The sequence below is a fragment of the Myotis lucifugus genome, unplaced genomic scaffold (assembly GCF_000147115.1).
Source record: "Myotis lucifugus unplaced genomic scaffold, Myoluc2.0 scaffold_27, whole genome shotgun sequence".
Taxonomy (NCBI): domain Eukaryota; kingdom Metazoa; phylum Chordata; class Mammalia; order Chiroptera; family Vespertilionidae; genus Myotis; species Myotis lucifugus.
In genome coordinates this window covers 3,524,052-3,544,070 of record NW_005871075.1, presented here as the reverse complement: position 1 = coordinate 3,544,070, position 20,019 = coordinate 3,524,052, and the positions used below count along the sequence as shown (strand labels likewise).

At 41.0% G+C, this 20,019-nt stretch overlaps 1 protein-coding gene across 3 annotated transcripts in view; it reads left to right on the top strand.

Annotated features, from left to right (window-relative positions):
* NSMCE2 (NSE2/MMS21 homolog, SMC5-SMC6 complex SUMO ligase) overlaps positions 1–20,019 on the top strand; it is a 218,262-nt gene that overhangs the window by 26,210 nt on the left and 172,033 nt on the right. Inside the window, exon 1 of one of the 3 annotated variants that reach the window (XM_023751936.1) lies at positions 7,458–7,479. The exons of the other annotated variants lie outside the window; for them this stretch is intronic. The gene's annotated coding sequence lies outside the window, so the exon portion shown is untranslated. Of the gene's footprint in view, positions 1–7,457; positions 7,480–20,019 lie in introns of those variants that run through there. 3 annotated transcript variants of the gene reach the window in all.

Below are 20,019 nucleotides of genomic sequence, written 5' to 3'. Positions count from 1 at the left end.
TGCAAATCCTGCCACCTACTAGCTGTGCGACTTTGAACCAATTATCTTCACTTCTTTGCATATGGACAGTATCTTTTTTTCATGGTTGTTCCTAGTTTGAAGCAGCTTATACGCTTTGTTATGCAGGATTTACTTCTCCTTGGCTAGTCAGACCAGAAACACTTGCTTTGGTTATAAGAATCAGTGGGAAAACAACTTAAAGTATATACTTTTCTATTGAGATGGAGAATGGCACCAAGATGTTGAGGGCCAAGTGTGTTTGTGTGGGTGGAGGGAGTATGGGCCTTATCTTCTTAATAGAAAAAAAGGAGACATTTATGGTAAGGTCTGAGAAGCAGGAATGTGTTCTAGTTTCAGAAAAATTAGTATGGGATTTAATTTCAAGCAAAAAGGATGAGAGTTCCTGTGGGACAGACTAAAATAGACATTTAAACCAGTTAACAAAGAAAGATTATGTAATGTGTTACATAGAAGATGCAGCTTGTTAGTCTGTTCCCTTGTAATGGAACCTTCCAGAGTTCTTAGGTAGTTTTGGAGTTTGTTGAGTTTGAAGGAATTACCCTGTATCTGCCATATCTTTGTTCTCTCAAGGCTAAGTTTATGAGTTCATTTGGACCTTGGCTGGAACTCAGAAATAATTTTATAATTTTCAAAGTGCACCATGCACCTGCGTTTAGGTACTTAATAATTGGGAGGCAAAATACAAATAGTGTTGCTCTAATGAACCCTAACAGATTCATATACCAAATCCCTGTAATACCCAGAAACTTTTCTTAGACCCAGGTGGATGTCAGATGACCATACAAGGTCTAAGGCAGTGGTTCTCAACGTTCCTAATGCTGCGACCCGTTAATACAGTTCCTCATGTTGTGGTGACCCCCAATTTCATTGTTACAAATTGAACATAATTAAAGCATAGTGATTAATCACAAAAACAATATGTAATTATATATGTGTTTTCCGATGGTCTTAGGCGACCCCTGTGAAAAGGTCGTTTGACCCCCAAAGGGGTCGCGACCCACAGGTTGAGAACCGCTGGTCTGAGGTATTTCGGATGCTCAACTGTGAGGCGGCTTTTTCCCTTTCCTCTTTTATTTTATTTTATTTATTTATTTCCTTTCCTCTTTTATTTTTTAATTAACTGATTGTATGTTCCAGGAATTTATTTTTCATTCTTTTTGTTGTTGTTAATCGTCACCCAAGGCTATTTTTCCATTGACTTTCTGAGAGAGTGGAAGGGAAGGGGAGAGACAGAGAGAGAAACATCAATGTGAGAGAGACACATTGATTGGTTGCCTCCTGCACCCTCCCTGACCAGGGCCAGGGATCAAGCCTGCATCAGACGTACCTGCCCTAAACCGGAATTGAACCCAGGACCTTTTCGTCTGCGAGTCAACGCTCTATCCACTGAGCCAAACCGGCTAAGGCTGTTTTTCATTCTTGTATTTAAAAAATATTTGCATCTTCACCCCAGTGTATTGCTTCTCATTCTTATCACTCTTGGCCATATCACCAATGGGGGAGGGGGCTCTCAAAATATAAGCAAAATCTTTTACATAATCTGCCCTCACATGTTAGTATAGTTGTAGCCAGGGCAGGGTAGACTGCCATGTGACCAGGAATTTTAATGTCCTGTGTTCTTTCTTTCTTTATTGGTTTTGGTTGGCCATGGGAATGGATTTCTTCTCTAAAGGGGAAGGTATATTTGCCAAAATATTATGTTATTTGTTAGAGTTTAACAGGTGATTGATTTAACTTCCTGTTTTCATTAAGAACACATTTTAAATGTAGATCCGGAAAGGAAGTGAGGTGTAAAAACATAATAAATGTATGTAGGTCCTCATACATTTATTAGAGGCACTATTTATCATGTGCCGTAGTGACTGCTCTCCAGCGCTGGGCCCCAGCAAGTCCTCCCTTCACTGTGCTTGCATTCCGTTCCTTGCGCCAACAGATGGAACTTACTGGGGTAATCACCCCAGCTTGGCAGTAGTAGCAATAAGTGAAATTGGTATCAGGAGTGGGGTTTGAACCCACATTGGCATATGTCCATATTTCTGTGAAACAAATGACCTTAATGTTTTAAAACTACAAACTCTTTTTGTCCTAATGTCTCATGATTTAGTGCATTACCTGACCTGGGCTGGGAGGTTCTTTTACTCACGTGATGTCAGTGAAGATGGCAGCCATCTGGGGGCTCGACTGGGTGGGAACTTGCAGGATGGCCCTGTTGCGCAGCTGGCAGTGGGTGCTGACTATTGGCCGGTGTCAGCTGGAATTATTGACCAGAGCCTTAGCATTCCCCTTCATATGGCCGCTTCATGTGGTTTGGGTTTCTCCCAGCACGGCGGCCATTCCAAGAGGAAGGAAGCAGGAGCGGCCAGACCTCTTAGGACCTGGACTCAGAAGTTACAGAATGTCGCTTTCACAGTGTCCAGTTATTCAAAGCAGACACAGGGCCAGCCTCAGTCCATGGGTAAAGGACATAAGCTCTGCTTCTCAACGAGAGGGTAACATTCATGTAAGGACCAAGAGAATTGATGTTTGAAAACCACTTACTGACTGTGCTGGATTTTGGAACTCTAGCAGTGACTTAAATAGACATGGCCATTGAGTGCTGGCAGAGGCTGGAGAGAGGAAGAAAGGGCCAAAATAGGGGTGGCAGGTTCTTGTAAGTCAAATGAAAGAGTTTGGACTTTAGCTTTAAGGCCGTGAGAAGCTATAAAATGTTTTTAAAAGAGGAATAAGACGATTTGTATTTCTCATTAGTTCTCTGGCTATAATGTGGGAAATGGTTTTGCAGGAATAAGCCTGGAGGTAGGCCAACCAGTTGGGAGACTGTTGCAATAATCTCCAAGTATTAGATAATAGTGACTCAAGGTGGTATGGGGTTGGTGAGAAATAGACAGATTCCTAAGAGACAAAGGAGAAATAATTGATGAAACTTGATGATTTATTAAGTATGCAAATTAGGGGAAAGCAGCAGTCAATGATAATTAACTCAGATTTCTGACTTAACCATCCACATTAGGTCCTGTATTCTAATATGGTATATCACTGTGCTATTGCCACAGTAATTACCACAGTTAGTGGCTTAAAACAACACAGATTTATTCTCAGAGAGCTTGAGGTTAGAAATCTGAAGTACGTAGGTCGCACTGGGATAAAATCAAGGGGTCGGTATGGCTGTGTTTCTTTCTGGAGACTCTAGTTAAGAATCCTTTTCTTGCCTTTTTCCAAGCCAGCAATGGCTGGTCACGTCTTTATTACCCTGCATCACTCTAACATTGGCCTCCTGCTTTTCTTCCACTAACATGGACCCTCGTGCTTTTATTAGCTGCACCCAGATAATCCAAGATCACTCACCTCCCCATCTCAACCTTATTTACACCTTAATTCCCTCCTTTCAAGTACTGTACTGTACTCACAGGTTCTGGGGATAAGGACATGGACATTTTGGGAGGGGGGAGCATTATTTTGCCTTCCATGATGGGCACCTGAGGACTGGGATACTTTTTTGGGGGGTGGGGTGAATTCAGTTTTATTCATATCTTCAAGTGGTATGACCACTATGCAGTTGGTCTTTGAGCTCAGGATGAAGGTATAGATTCGGAAATAGCCTGTACATGGGAATGGAAGCCACAGAATGAATATTGTTTCTTAGGGAGAGTATGTGGATTCCTGAGGGCCTGGGTTAGTGTCCTGAGGGATTGGGTAAAGTTGCAGAAAGAAGCGATTGAGAAGGAGCTATTGGAGGATAGGAGAAAATGTAGAATTTGGTTTCAAAGAGGTTGCTAATCACCTTTGTAGAATTTTGTATCTTTGACTGAAAGGATCCTTAAACTTCTTTTTAAACCTGCTACTGTTACAGATAAAGAAACACTCCCCGCCCTAACCGGTTTGGCTCAGTGGCTAGAGCATCGGCCTGCGGACTGAAGGGTCCCAGGTTTGATTCCGGTCAAGGGCATGTACCTTGGTTGCGGGCACATCCCCACTAGTGGGTGTGCAGGAGGCAGCTGATCGATGTTTCTCTCTCATCGATGTTTCTAACTCTCTATCCCTCTCCCTTCCTCTCTGCAAAAAATCAATAAAAAAAAAATATTTTTTTTTAAAAAAAGAAACAGTCCCAGAGAGATGAAATGATGTGTCTAAGACTCTACAACTAGCTAATAGATGTGCTTCTTAATTCCCACTTCAGTTTATTGGCCAACCTGAGCCTGTTTAATATTTTCTTTTTGAAGATGGTATTGAGGAAAGATTTTGGCTGTGTGTGTGTGTATGGGTATGTGTTTTATTGGCTTTATGAACTCTGAGAGAGAAAGTTGCTGGGATGATGTTGTCTAACTAGTGCGTTAGCTATATGCAAGTCAAATTCTTTATACCAAATAACAGAGTTAAGATTTATTTTTTAATTGTGTAGCTTTTCCTAAGTACAGTGTCACTTACTTCCTTTTGCAGTCTTTCCTTTCACTTCATTTTGTGTGTATGCTCTCTCTTTTCTTTTCGTAAAATAAACATTTTATTTTGGAATAATTTTAGATGGATAGAAAAGTTGCAGACAGTTCCCATATACCCTCACCCAGCCCCCGTTTGTCAAAACTAGAAAACAACACTGATCCATTACTATTGACTAAACTAAATAGTGAGCTCCAGACTTTATTTGGATTTCACTGGTGTCCATTTTTAAGACATTGTCCAGGATCCAATCCAGGATCCACATTGCATTTAGTTGTCATCTCCTTGGTTGTTTCATAGTCTGTTTTTATTTTTTTAACTAAAATAAAATTTATAACTGACAGTTTTAAGGAATCCTGGTTAAGTATTTTGTAGAATGTCCCTCAATTTGGGTTTGCCATGGTTAGACGGGGGTTCTGTTATTTTTGGAAAGAGGATTATAGAGGTCAAGTGCCCTTCTCATCACATCATCCCAGGGAGTACATGACATCAGCAGGACTTACACATGGTGTTGACCTTGACCACCTGGCCCCAGCTGTGTTTGTCCAGTTTCTTTACTAAAAAGGTGCTTTTCTTTTTCACCCTCTATATACTGTGTTTTGGAAGCAAGTGACTAACTCCACCCACACGCAGGGGGAAGAATTAAGCTCCATCTTTAGGAGGGACACGTATCTACACACATTGTTTGGAATCTTCTGTAAAGAATTGCATTTTCCCTGCCCCAGCCCCAGAATTAGCTGTTTCTCCAAGGAGCTCTTCTTGTTCCTTTTGTCGGAAAAATGGGGTTTAGAAACTCAAATCTGAGTTCTGGGTGTGCTTGCTGCTACCAGGATCTCACTGCTTTTAGCCCTTTTGGCAGACAGAGTTGAGAAGCATCTGTAGTGTACTAGCATATGTACATACTAGTACATACCTGTCATTATTTTGTATCTGTCCTTCTGTATCTGTAGTAAGGTAAACATGTTTATACCGATACTTTCATCTCTAATCTAGTGGTACCACATGGTCAACTCTCATTTTCCCTAGTTTGTAATTTCTCTCTCTTTTTTTTAATATATTTTATTGATTTTCTACAGAGAGGAAGGGAGAGAGATAGAGAGCTAGAAACATCGATGAGAGAGGAACATCGATCAGCCGCCTCCTGCACATCTCCCACTGGGGATGTGCCCGCAACCCAGGCACATGCCCCTGACCGGAATCGAACCCGGGACCCCTCAGTCCGCAAGCCGACGCTCCATCCACTGAGCCAAACCGGCTTCGGCTGTAATTTCTCCAACACTGAGAAACCAGGCCCTCACTGTCCATTGTCCATTTATTTATTCGTGTGACCTCAGTAGACATGTAAAGCAGTTTCAGAATTATTAATTCACTAGAGGCCCAGTGCACGAAATTCATGCACTTGGGGGGCTCCCTCAGCCTGGCCTGTGTCCTCTCGCAGTCTGGGAGCCCTCGGGGGATGTACGACTGATGGCTCCCGGGGAGGAGTGGGCCTAAGCCATCAGTCAGACACCCTTAGCACTGCTGTGAAGGTGGGAGAGGCTCCTGCCACCATCACTGCACTCGCCACCAGTGAGCCCGGCTCAGGGCTTCTGGCTGAGCAGTGCTCCCCCTGTGGGAGCACACTGACCACCAGGGGGCAGCTCCTGCATTGAGCATCTGCTCCCTGGTGATCAGTGCACGTCATAGCGACTGGTTGACTGGTCAATTATCTGCCCCTGGTGGTCAGTGCACGTCATAGCAAGTGGTTGAGTGGCCTTAGCATATCATTAGCATACTAGAGGTCCGGTGTACGAATTTGTGCACGGTTGGGGTCCCTCGGCCTGGCTGGCGATCGGGCCTATCGAGGCAGTCTCGCCCAGTCCCTATCGGGGACGACTGGGGCTGGCTGGCGGCGGGGGGCTGGGGAGGGTGTACCACAGGAGGTTGGCTGTGGGAGCGCATTGACCATGAGGGGCAGCTTCTGCATTGAGTGTCTGCCCCTTGGTGGTCATTGTGTGTCATAGTGACCAGTTGTTCACTTAGGTTTTTATATATATAGATTACACTTTGGTTGAACAGACAACCTGACACTTAGCATATTAGGCTTTTATTATATAGGATTCCTCCATGACAAACAGCACCATCAACTAACATACAGTGTTTATATGTACAGTGCTTTTTGTCTTTAGTCCTACAGTTTTGAGTCAAAACAGAGCTTTCAAGGTTACTTGGGTCAGTTCCTTTTTCCCTTCATTTTCTTCAGTGAGGTTATGTCAAACATTTGTAATACATTTAAAGTCCTTGGTCATGATCTGCATTCTGCCCCGGGTTCCCTGATCCCTGATTGTTACTTTGTTGTTGTTCTTGTTGTTTTGTATATATTAAAAGTTTTGTGAGTTAAATTTATGTGGGTTTTGACACACTACTATCTTTCTTTGAAAATTTGTACTACACTGAAGACATACTGGGCTGTTTGCTGGCAGCAGAGTCGGAAGTGTTATTCTGAGACTAGGACTGTGAATGAGGCCATGGTCAGGTTTATAGGTCAGTGGTCAGGGTTAGTGAACCTTCTGGTGTGCAGAGGTCAGTAATACCAGGAACTTTCAGTAGCCACAGGTTTGGAGGTGTTGGAGTTTGGAGGATTGGGCAGATCTCAAATATAGGTAAAGAGTTGAGCTATAGCCTTGCATCAGGACATAGATACTGGAACTTAAAGTGATAACATATGGAATCTACACGAAAGGACCATATTAGATGTACGTGGTACACAGCCAACAGGAGCAACACTGTGGTAGCTGCAGTGAATTCTGAAATGGAGCAGAGGCCTGGAGATTGTAAGTATTTAAAGGGAGGGGTTCTGTCTCTTTCAAACCCCTACAGAAATGTTTCTCAGACTGCAACCCTCAGCAGCCTGCCTTAGAAACCTTAAAAAAGTGTAGAGTTGGAGCTTCTGGAAGCTGAGCCCAGGAATCTGCATTCAAAACTAACATTCCAAATAATTCTGATGCATTCTGAAGGTGGAGAAGCCCTGCCCCTAGGGTGAAGGTGAGGCGCCTTGCACAAAGCAGGTGTACTTTACCCTGTGTGTTTACTAATTTGAATTGCAGATCAGTTCTGAAAATTTCTGATGAGAGAGCTGACTTTGGAAGTAATATTAGTAAGAAAAAATCTGATGCTTATTGAAGGTTTAAAGAGTTTAAATAACTTGCCCAAGATCACAAAAAGTTCATAAGTGGTAGATCCAGAACTCAAACCCAGGCAGTTGCCTCCAGAATCCACATTGTTTATGACACTGTGAAAGCTTTCGGGGGTCGTACAGTGCATCCCATAGTTTCAGAGCTAAATTCAACAGTTCAAGAAAGAGGAAAGAGACTGCTAAAATCACACTGTCATTTTGGTGTTCAGCTACTAAGAGTTTACGTGTGTTTATAGTTTGTAGTATTCAGATTTCTAGGAAGTGGTATTACAGTGATGTTCTTGAACCCTAAGAAGAAGCACATGTCTTAAAACAATTTTAAAATTGATAAAAATAGACTCTATACAAGAAAATAATTTGGCAACATCATATCAATGTAAAAGTACAGTACCATCCTATATAATAAAGAGGCAATATGCAAATTGACCATCATGCCCTCGTACAAAGATGACTGCGCCCATGTGGTCGCAAGATGGCCATGCCCATGTCATCACAAGATGGCTGCCACAAGATGGCCGGCAAGGGAAGGCAGTTGGGGGCAAACAGGCCAGCAGAGGAGGGCCGTTGGTGACTGGGCCAGCAGGGGAGGGCAGTTGAGGGGGACCAGGCCTGAAGGGGAGGGCAGTTGGGGAGACCAGGCTGTCAGGGGAGTGGTTAGGGGCAATCAAGCAGGCAGGTAGGCAAGCGGTTGGGAGCCAGCAGTCCTGTGGGATCGGGCCTAAACCAGCAGTTGGACATCCCCCGAGGGGTCCCAGATTGGAGAGGGTGCAGGGTGGGCTGAGGGACACCCCCTCCCCAAGTGCACGAATTTTATGCACTGGGCCTCTAGTAGAGTATAACAGTACGATCACAGATTTATAGACTCTTAGACCTGAAATGGACTTCACAGGTCACCTCAACTTCCTCTTACATGTGAGGGAATTGAGCCCCAGAAAGATTAAGTTACTAACTCAAGGTCTCTGAACAAATTACTGACAGCCCCAGATGTCCTGATTCAGTACAATATCATTTCCACTTTCATTCTGCTTCTAAAGTAGCTTTATGAAACAATTAAAAATTTATAACTAGAGTTATTTTTAAAATCCATTCCATTTAGATGAGCCTAATTAAAAGTTGCACAGATGTTCTCTGGAGAATGAAAGTTTGTAGCTAAAATTAGAAGCAAACCTAGTAAACTTGGAAGGAATGTTGGGTGCAGTTGCAAAAATAAATGTGAGTAAATGGCTTAGGGTATTGAAGTAGAAAATTGGTTTTCAGACAGGGGCTTTTGTAGAGTGCATTATTTATGGGATCTTACATTCAGTGTTGGTTTTATAACGTAATAAAAGGCCTAAAATAATTCAGTAAGTATAGAAATAGGGAGATAGCTGGTTGAGTTTGAGATTTATTGAAAATGTGTATTTGAAGTAATATTTCCTTTTTGTCTTCAAATTCTGTGAATTTATTAAAAAATCTCAGAGAAAAGCCAATTTGTGCCTTTAACTTTAAAACATACATTAGAACAGTGGATCTCAGTTTTTACCAGGCTTAAGAATTACCCCAAAGGATTTGTTCAAATACATATTTCTGGTCCCCACCCTAGAGTTTCGGAATCAGTTGTCTGTGTAGGGCCTCAGACTTTGGGTTTCTAACAAGTTCCGGGGGACGCCGATACTGGTGGTCTGGTGACAACACTTTGAGGACCACTGAATTCGAGAAAACAAACTATAATAAAAAGCAATCAATACTCTCATGAGGTCATTATAGACAAAACGCTGCTTTCTTTGATATCTGTTACATGATAAATTTGTTAACTTAAGTTTCCATACTTTACTAGTAAAACCGTAATGATAACACAAAGATATGATATTTGAAGTCCTTTTTGAATAATTATGATAAGATTAAATTATATTAACTGGTTAGATTATACAGTAAAGTGTACTTTTTTGGTAATATTATAGTTTTCTGAAAATTAGGAACCTATGTGTGGAATACATTAAGGTAATTCTCTAGTCACTCTACATCCTTGCCAACACTTGCTATGTCAGTCTTCTTAATTTTAGCCACTCTAATAAATATGCAGTGGTATCTTATAGTGTTTTAATTTCATCTCCTAATGACCAGTAATCTTGAATACCTTTTCATGGGTTATTTGGCATTCACCAATTTGGTGAAGTGTCTATCCAAATCTTGCTCCCCTTTGTTATTGGGCTATTTTTAAAAACTTTTATTGAATTTTGAGAATTCTTTATATATTCTGACTACAGTTCTTTATTGGATAAATGGTTTGTGAATATTTTCACCCAATCTGTGCTCTTAACAGATTGTTTTGAAGAGGCAGAAGTTTTTAATTTTGATGATATCTAGTTTATCAATTTGTTCTGTTATGGACGTGCTTTTGGTGTTATATCTAAAAAAGTATTTGCTTAACCTAATAATTCCTTAAAATTCTCTCTAGAAGCTTAATAGTTTTATGTTTTACATTTATGTCTGTGATTTGAGTCTTCTCTCCATAGCTCATTAGCTGTATGACTTGGTTCAAAGTAGTTAACCTCTCTGAGTCCATTTTTTTCCTTTCATCAAATGGGGATAATGATACTGTCCTTTTCACAGAGTTATTGTAAGGATTAAATAAAATGATGCATGTAAATTGGTTAGCATAGTGTCTGGCTCACATAGTAAGTGCTCAATAAATGTTAGCTATTGTTTAACTAATTGAAAAAAACGAAGAGAGGCAAGGTTGTCAGACTTATGGACATAGGACATAGGGTGAACTAGCTGGTAATTGGATGACATGTTGATATTCAGAAAGACCTTCACCTCCTGAATGAAATGGAATGCCAGATTTCAGGAACATAGAAATCTCACAGTCTTATGTTTTGAATTTTAGATAGAAAGACTCAGTGGTACTAGTATAGGAAACGAGAGGTCTGCTTAATAGCCATTTCTGTTGAATTTTTTTATTGACAAGGTTAACCCAAGATTTCAGTGGTATACATGTAATAATAGTGTTATCATGGTCTTCATTGGTCAGCCCCCTGGTTGTAATTCTTGTTTTTTTAATTCTGTAGTCCACCTTGAAGGCAGGTCAGCTAATGAACTTGCCAGGTAGGAAATATTTAATTAGCCACCTTTAGGTCTTTGAAGGACTGTGAGCTGGAAGAGTTGGCTCTGTGTGGACCAGCAGGTGGCTCTTCTTTAGCTCTGGAGTTGAGGATCAAGGGTCAAGTCCTACTTCTGATAGTGAGGCATGACTTCATTGGAGTCATTTAACCTCTCTGAGCGTCAATTTTCTCAACTGGATAAAACAGAGAGTAAAATCACTCTATATGCAGGTTATGAGGTGTAAATCAGTTAATGTGTGTGAAAGAGCCATTCAACTTTATTGTTGTCATTGTCTGGAATTGTTCTAGGAAGGTGCTGGCTCAGCTTTCTCTTTGGAAGGAATCTAATAATGAGGTGTTCAGCAGTGGAACAAGATTCTCCATCCCACACAAAGGCAGATACTAGGACTTTGTAGAAATTTTGCATGGAGTAGAAATTTGTCAAACTCTTTGAGAGAAGGTACAGTGTTTGCCTTGTTACTGCTTTCTTTAGGTCTCCAAGCACACAGGGCTGTGCTTGGTAAATATTTGTTAAATGAGTGAATGGAAGACCCCGCTCTAGCCTTCATACTCTATTCTTTGCTTAGCATCACTGCTTTCTTGTTGTTAATATGTTTGCATTGTGTTTCCGGATATATTTATTTGCCTTTTATGTTTTATTTTCGAACTAGAGGGCTGATGCACGAAATTCATGCAAGAGTAGGCCTTCCTTTCCCCGGCTGCCGGCACCAGCTTCCCTCTGGCACCTGGGACCCAGGCTTCCCTTCAGCCACTGGCAGGCACCCAGGACCCGGGCTTCCCTTGCAGCCCCAGCTTTGTCTGGAAGGACATCTGGTCTAATTAGCATATTACACTTTTATTATTATAGATGAACATTTTGACACCAAACTTTCTATTCAGGTGCACTTTCTGAAGACTAGGGCACATGATTTTCAACATGAGGCATTCTGAGAATAGTTGGGCCATTTTATATTCCTTATTTCTGCTACTTCTGTAAGTATTCTTATTTCTGTAGTCCTTTTACAAGAAGATGCCTTTTACATGGACTATCTCTATGAGATTACACTCCCAGGACCCTCTTAGCAATGGTTGGCTGTAAGGAGGGAATTTTGGGATTGGAGACCCATGTTTGGATTTTTCAACCCTATGCTCAACGAATTTCTTAGCTGTATGTTTTATTGATTTTAAAAAGTGGGTGAGATGACTCTATGATTCGATACTAGCTTAAGTGGAAAAGAAAATTTGTATTGGGAAATATTGCCAAGCACATGTAGTTAAACAGCAAAAGAGAGGCTCCATTTATCGTGTCTACTGAATTTAAGACATAATGTTGGATGCTTCACTTACGTTTTCATTTAATTTTCTTAATAACCACATGACATTTAAGCCTCACTTCTTTTATTTTTGCTGCCACAAATTCATGCTGGCACTTTGGTCATGAACCAGAAATCAAAGTCAGGTTCTGTTCCTTAAGCCTCCTCCTGAGCCTTCAAGCCTCATACTGTAGGTAGACCTTGGGCAAAGCCAAGTCCTAGAAATTATGTTAGCTGGGAAATGCTGTTGTGAATTTTGCTTGCTGCCTTGCATTCACTATTTCTTTATAGTGAATAGGAAGAAGTAGGCAAGAATGGCATAGAAAAGGAATTTCAGTCAAATAAAAGGCAGGCTTGACTTTAAATAGTCAGGGCTTTATTACAGGTAACCAAAGACATCTGTGGATATGTTTTGAAATTATAGGTGCCCATAACCTAGGGTTCATAGTGCTTTTGATAACTGGCAGAGATTAGATTGTATCCAGAGATTTGACTTCTGTGGTTTTATGACTTCACCTCTTCATAGAATTTACTTCAAGCAGCACTTTGAGTTATAACTTTACCATGGTAGTTTCGAGAATATTAACTATGCTCTCAAAGGAAATATGTCTATATGATGAAAGATAGTCTCCATTCCTCTGAGAACTGTTTAAGTCAGTGAGTCAGTCTTTCTTTTTCACTTTCTCTTGCTCTCTCTTAAAATAAGTTAATGTTGAGGAGAATTCCTTTAGTTAGAGAAGCAGTTATTCATTATTCCATGACTTTTGCATGAAGTGTATTTTAGTTTTCCTGGGTAGCAGCAGTTCAAACGCGATAGCACGTGTCTTCCATGCTAACTTTAAGTCACACATGAGGTCATTCCAAACTCCACCGTTTATTAATGTGTGACCTGGGGCAAATGATTTAGTCTCTTTGAACATCAGTTTTCTTATCTCGAAATTATGTCTAATGATACCTAATTCATATTGTTGTAACAAAGGCTAGGATGAGTAGTGTGTTCAAAGTGCCTGGCACGTAGTCACTGCTCAGTGAAGATTTAATCTTTGTCTCTCTCCTCAGTTCATGCCCAGTGTTTTTCTTTGAGCACTTAAACTCTAAGTCACCCTCTGAGGAGAGGCGTGAGGGCATTTGTTTAGCCTCTACCCCAGTCTGGTGAACATCTGGCACATACTTACTCATCCTCCAAGAAACATGCGGATTTACCCTCCTGCTAAATCTTTCCTGCCGTCTGTGGGCAGTGTTAGCCACTCCTTCCGCATCAAGACATTTTTATCCTTTGCCTGACATGTATTAAGTGCTCAATAAAGATTTGCTAGGTACATGAGTTTCTGGGCATCAGTTTGTTTACAAAGTTTCTCATTGAACATCACAGTCTTATGAGTTCAGCTCAGTGCTTTGGGCTCAAGTTAGTAAAAATAACTGAAAGTTAAGGAGGTGATGTTCACTTGATACTTTTTGGTTCTAAGGGCAAAATGCTTTTTAGCATTAAGATTAATTACATTTGCAAACTACTTATCCATTCTGGAATAATTTTAATGACAGATAATATTTTGTTAGTGCTGACTGTGGGCCAGGCCCTAGGCTGATCATTTTACCTACATCTTCTCATTTAGTCCTCATATCATTTTGTGAGTTAGATATTGTTATTTTACCCTTTACATAGGAGAGGAAACTGAGATTCTGGTAAAGAGACTTGCTAAAGACTACAGAGCTAACAATAGAGCCTAGATTTGAAAGTAATCTGACTGGAGAGCTGGCTTTTTGAGTTACTGTATTATACAACTTTCCTCTCTGTATTATAAGCAGATTGTATAGGTGGGTAAAAATTATTATAAACATCAATATTTCTTGAAGATTTCCCCTATATTCGCTGTTTATAAAAGGATCGCTTGCTTATTTGTTTGTGCCATACACTGTTATACTCTTCACTATTATTTCTGGTGGGAAGCAGTTATAAAATGTGGATTTGGTTTTAATTTTACCACACTAATATCTATGTGGAGGGATAATTATGACTAAAGTACAGTGTAGTGAGGAGTAACCAAGTTTCTATTAAATATTGCTCAAGCAGTGAGTAAGTCATTAAACTCAACGCCTGATGACTGTATACCGATTGCTTAATACTAGGCTCCAGGAAAACACACACAGCTACTCTTGGAGGAAGGTGTGTGGAGATCCGTGCTGCGAGAGATAGTTGGGGCTCCCTTTTCAGAGGAAGAGTGTACTGTGGAGGGAGGGAACGGTGGTATGATTTATGCTGCCGTTTATTTCAGTTTATCCAAAGAAAAGAAATGTCTTGCTTACAAAATATAGAAGAATCAATTTTTAATTTGAAGAGAGTAGGAAATATTTATTCTGTGTTTCAGAAAATAAGATCTCCCTACTATGTACATGTCCCATCTACTCTAGGAAATTTATAACACAGTGAGGTGATTCCCTGCCTCCTTGCCTTCCTTTCTCCTTCCCAGAATGATATGCACTTTATGGCACTGAGTATTTATCAGATCCTTCTGAATGTGTGATTCATGCTGAATTGGAGTCAGCAGCCCCCTGAGAACCCTAAATGGATGCTTTGTCTTCATCTGGTATTTCACTAATAAAATACACAGAGTTGAATTTAATCAACTATATGTAATTGGCATTGTTCCTATTCAGATACGCTTATACATGACTTTGTAGAAAAAAAAACACCACAACACAAAACACTTGATTCTGCACTTTTTATTTGTTTGGGACAAAATTTCAGGAAACATATTGGCCATGGGGAAAGCTGTGCAGTTGAATCTGGGACAAAAAGTTTGAAAAGATACATAGGTGAAATTTGTCTTCAGGGTGTGCCTCTCTAACACACACACACACACACACACACACACACACACGTCCCAGTTGTAAGGTAAAGAAGTTTTATGGTTTTATGAAGAATGAAGCATTTGGTTCTATTCTGGATGAGAGGGAGCTTGCTTGGCTCTGGGACCTATTTCAGCTGTGCTTCCCCAACCTCGTGGCTGGGCCTCGGGGTTTGTTTCTCTGTCGTGCATGCCTTGGGCTGCAGCTGTCGGACAGCTATGGCTAGGAAGGGCCTTATTTGGAATAGTTGATCATGAAGCTACAGCTCTGAGCTGCATCACTTACCTTCTGTTCTTGCTGAGCTGGTTGCTGGTCTAGAACTCAAGCTTGATTGTTCTGGTGACCATGCCCAACTGAACTTGGGGAAGCCAAGATGATGAATGTTCTGCTCCCCCATTTCTAACTTGTGACCTAGAGAAGGCCATTATATTGATCAAACAAGATGTGAATAGATCTGGCAATCTTGGAGCTCATCCTGGATCAACTCATGTGTCCATGCTCTGCTACATAAGAATTCATGTGCTACAGCCTTACTACCTACATCTTCTAGTCGAGGGCCTGGAATTTGTCTCACCTGAGTCTATGTCTATAAAAATAGCTAGTTTGTCTCCCTTCCTTTCCTTTCACAGACCTCTCTCTTCTCCCTCATTTTGCCCCAGTCGTCCATATCCAAGACAACCAGCATTGGTTGTTACCACTTTGCTTTCACACTTGTTCCTGCCTCAGCTGTCATCTTACTCTCACAGAGTTCTCATGAATGTTGTTTTCAGTTGAATTTGATTGCAACACTAAATCACCCATTTCTGCTTAATGTCTCCTGATCATGTAATTTGAATGCCTATTCAACACTTCAAAAAGAGAGAGTTAGTAATAGTTATAATATTGCTGTTAGTGCATTTTGACATTGAGTAACAGATGACGTGTCTAATGAATAGCGTGGCTGTTCAGATTGCATAATTATAGGTTGGTTTGACTTTAGGAAAATTATGTGCAGGCCAACTTCATCCATTCAGATACTTTTTATATTACATAAATGTCAGAGTACTTCGGTCTAAAAAGAAGCCTTCCTTTAGTGATTATCCTTATTTTTCTAGAGTTTGCCACTGAACAGGAAGAAAAGAAAAGAAACAAAACATCTTTTAAGAGTGGGTTTAATGCTGTGGCCCTTCCTGGTCGAAATAACATTTTTAAAGTTCTTCGGGTACTTTTAGCAGCTCGTAATGTTTGGGGTGGTGCTGACCAGGATCACTGGGGACAGCCACGAAGATCTGTGGGAGGGCAGCCCTGGTATTAGTATTAACAGAAATAGTTATACGCTTATAATGTAAATTAAGGTTTATCTGTGCCCTCTGGACTTGATTTGTTGGGGCAGGGGCAGGCGGACATATTTCAGCTACTTATCGTACTAACTTCTTAATTAGTATGCCAGATGTGTTACGCAGGTCTCACAGTCACAGAGCTCCCCCCAAGCCTTGCCCACGTATTTAGTGGCTTGTAAGTGCATGTTCAAGTATATCACTTAGGTTCAGATGGTTAGCACAAGCAAGGGTTGGCTGGACTAAGTGCATACTCATAGAATGGCACATTCAAGAACTAGGAAAATCCCTAGCTCTCCAGACCCTGCTCCGCTGGGGAAGGCAGAAAAACAGAAATGGTTTTGACACTGGGCTCCCCTCAGTGTTTCCAGCACTTTCCCCATCCTCTTGAACGTTTCCCTCCTGCTGCTCCTCATTTGCTGCCCAGTAATCAGTCCATGGCTGCCACCTCCATCTTCGTTGCTGCCATGCTCTTGGCCTAGTACTGGTTTGGCTTCTCAGCTAGAGTTGGCTTAGTTGTTCTCCTCGCATTCAGTGGTGACTTGTCTGCTTGTATAGCACCTCTAGTTAGCCTTGCCGATGTGGAAGGTCACTCTCTTCACCCGTGTTAAAATTTAGTACAGTTGAATATATATGCACCCCTGTGATCATTGCAGCATTATTGACAATAGCCAAAATTTGGAAGCAGCCCAAGTGCCCATCAGCAGATAAGTGGATAAAAAAGCTGTGTTATATTTACACAATGAAATACTACTCAGCCATAAAAAAGAAGGAAATCTTACCTTTTGCAACAGCATGGATGGACCTGGAGAGTATGATGCTAAGTGGACTAAGCCAGTCAGAGAAAGACAAGTACCATATGATTTCACTTACATGTGAAATCTATTGAACAAAATAAACTAACAAGCAAAATAGAAACAGACTCATGTATACAGAAAACAGACCGACAGCTGTCAGAGGGGAGGAGGGTTGAGGGGCTGGGTGAAAAAGGTGAAGGGAGTAAGTAAAAAACAACAACTCATAAACACAGACAATATATGGTGATTACCAGAGGGCAAGAGGGATGGGGTGAGGGAGAAGAGAGCAAAGAGAGGGATAAATGACTTGGGGTGGTGAACACAAAATACAATATACAGATGATGCATTATAGAATTATACACATGAAACCTATATAATTTTATTAACCAATGTCACGCAAATAAATTGAATTAAAAAAACAAACAGTACAGTTGACTCTTAACCAACGTGGATGTTAGGGTTGTTGACCTCCACACAGTTTAAAATCCATGTATTTACTGGCCCTAGCTGGTTTTACTCAGTGGATAGAGCATTGGCCCGCGGACCAAGGGGTCCCGGGTTCTATTCTGGTCAAGGCACGTACCTTGGTTGCAGGCTCCTCCCCGGCCTGGGCCCTGATCAGGGCTTGTGCAGGAGGCAACCAATCGATGTGTTTCTCTCACATTGATGTTTCTCTCTGTCTTTCTCTCTCTCTTCCACTCTCCCTAAAAATCAATGGGAAAAACATACACCCATGTATTACTTTTGACTCCTCAAAATTTAACTACTGTTAGCCTACCATTGATCAGAAGCCTTACTAATAACATAAACAGTCAATTAACACATATTTTGTATGTTATATGTATTATACACTGTAAGATAATAAAGTAAGCTAGAGAAAATGTCACTGAGAAAACCATAAGGAAGAGAAAATACATTTGCAGTAATTTAAAAGAAATCTGTGTGCAAGTGGACATGTGCGTTTCAAACCCATGTAGTTCAAGGGTCAACTGTAATCTTCTAAAAAGGGGAAATTATTATTTTATCAGTTTCCTCTCCTTAAGGAATTTGGAAAAGCTTTTCCAGGACCAGGTCTAATACCATTTGAATGGCAGTACCTAGTGTCCTACTTGGAAGGGATCACCAGGGAGCTAAAATGAAGTTAGGGCCCTGACTTTCTCCCCCTGAGGGTTTGTTTGGTAGATATTCTTGGAGGAGTTGGGTGCTTGTCCTTGTGTTTAAGCACCTTTAGTGTAGGTGGCAGGTGTACAGACTTTACAGAAAGGAAGCCTGAGTTGGAGGTGGCCTCTGCCTGGGGCAAGTCACTTCACCAGCTCAGTGCTTCAGTTTCTCATGTATGAAGTGGAGATAAAACTCTCCGTCTCTTCATGCTGCTGTGAGGCTTAAGGTAAATATGGTGCGCTCATACAGTCTTGGCACATAATAAAGTGTTTATTAATTGTTAGCTACAGCTACTGTTATTATATACTTTTTTCATCATTGTCATTAGTTTCCATGCTTTATCATCTGCACCAATTTTCTCTAATGCCAGGTTTGCAGAGTGTAGTACAGAAGTACTTCCCTCTCTGGAACTGTCGTTCTGTGAATTTTAACATCATTTGTGTGGTTCTCTTCCTTCCTGCTCTCTCCCCTTCCCCCCACTTTATTGGTGCCAGCCTCTTTCTTATAGAAAAATCACAATGAAAATATAATAGGCAAATGAATCTATATCATGTTTTCTTCATATTTTAATTGAATTGAAATATTTGAGGCAGGACAATTTATAGTTGGCAAAGGTTTAATTTCCAAATTTATTAAATTAAATGGCCATATAACAATATTGAAGAAAGAGGTGCTATAATTCTTTGTTGGAGCCCCAAAACACTAAGGCATCATTCTTGCCCATAAATGGATTATAATTTGTTTGGAGAAATGAATGCATATAAAAAGACAAGATTATTTATGGTTAATAGTGCCAAAATATCAAGTATAGTTATAGTAAATTAAGCGCTATCCTTCTAGGCTGACATAGTTTAAAAGCAAGTGGGGCTTGTGCTCAGTCCTCGAAGGATGTGCAGTGTAGAATTTGGTTGGTGTGGATTTTTAGGAAGGGCTTTCCCTGTAAATTTTTAGGGAGGGTTTTGTCTTTTGTTTTGGTGTCAGGAGTGGGATAAGTGGGAGGTTTTTGATAGTGGGATGATATACTGTGGAATAAAGGAGCAGGAACCTCTGGCTGGTCAGTCCTTCCACACTCCCCTACTCCCAACCACTTTTTTAGTCAACAACCAACTCCCTTTTTATTTGTTCATCCCTTTTTTCTCTTCTGAATTCATGAATTCTTTGGGATTTATTTGGCCTGTTGGCTTTTTTTATGCAACAATATGCTTTTCTTTTTCTACAGTTCTTTAGTAGAAAAAGACACAGATTCTCTGTCTTCCCTAGCCTAGTGTTTCTGAAACATGAACCCAAATAACATTTAAAAAAAGAGGTTATAGCCTGGCCGGCACGGCTCAGTGGTTGAGCGTTGACCTATGAACCAGGAGATCACAGTTCGATTCCCAGTCACGGCACATGGGCACATGGCCTGGGTTATGGGCTTGATCCCCAGTCTGGGGCATATGGGAGGCAGCCGATCAATGATTCTCTCTCATCATTGGTGTTTCTCTCTCTCCCTCCCTCCCTCTCTCCCTCCTCCTCCTCCTCTCTCTCTCTCTCTCTCTCTCTCTCTCCCTCTCTCCCTTCCTCTCAGAAATCAATAAAAATATATACAGTGGGGCCTTGACTTACGAGTTTAATTCGTTCCGTGATGGAGCTTGTAACTCAAATTACTCGTATGTCAAATAAAAAAGTGAACGAGTGAGACACGTGATACTGGGCTGATGTTGTGGCATTCACTGTGACTTTCGCTGCGCCAACTAGCGGTGGGGTATCTGAAGCTGGCTCTTAACCCGAATTGTAGCTCGCAACTCAAAGCAAAAAATCGGCCGAGAGACAGCTCGTATCTCAAAAAACTCGTTAGTCGGGACACTCGTAAGTCAAGGCCCCACTGTATT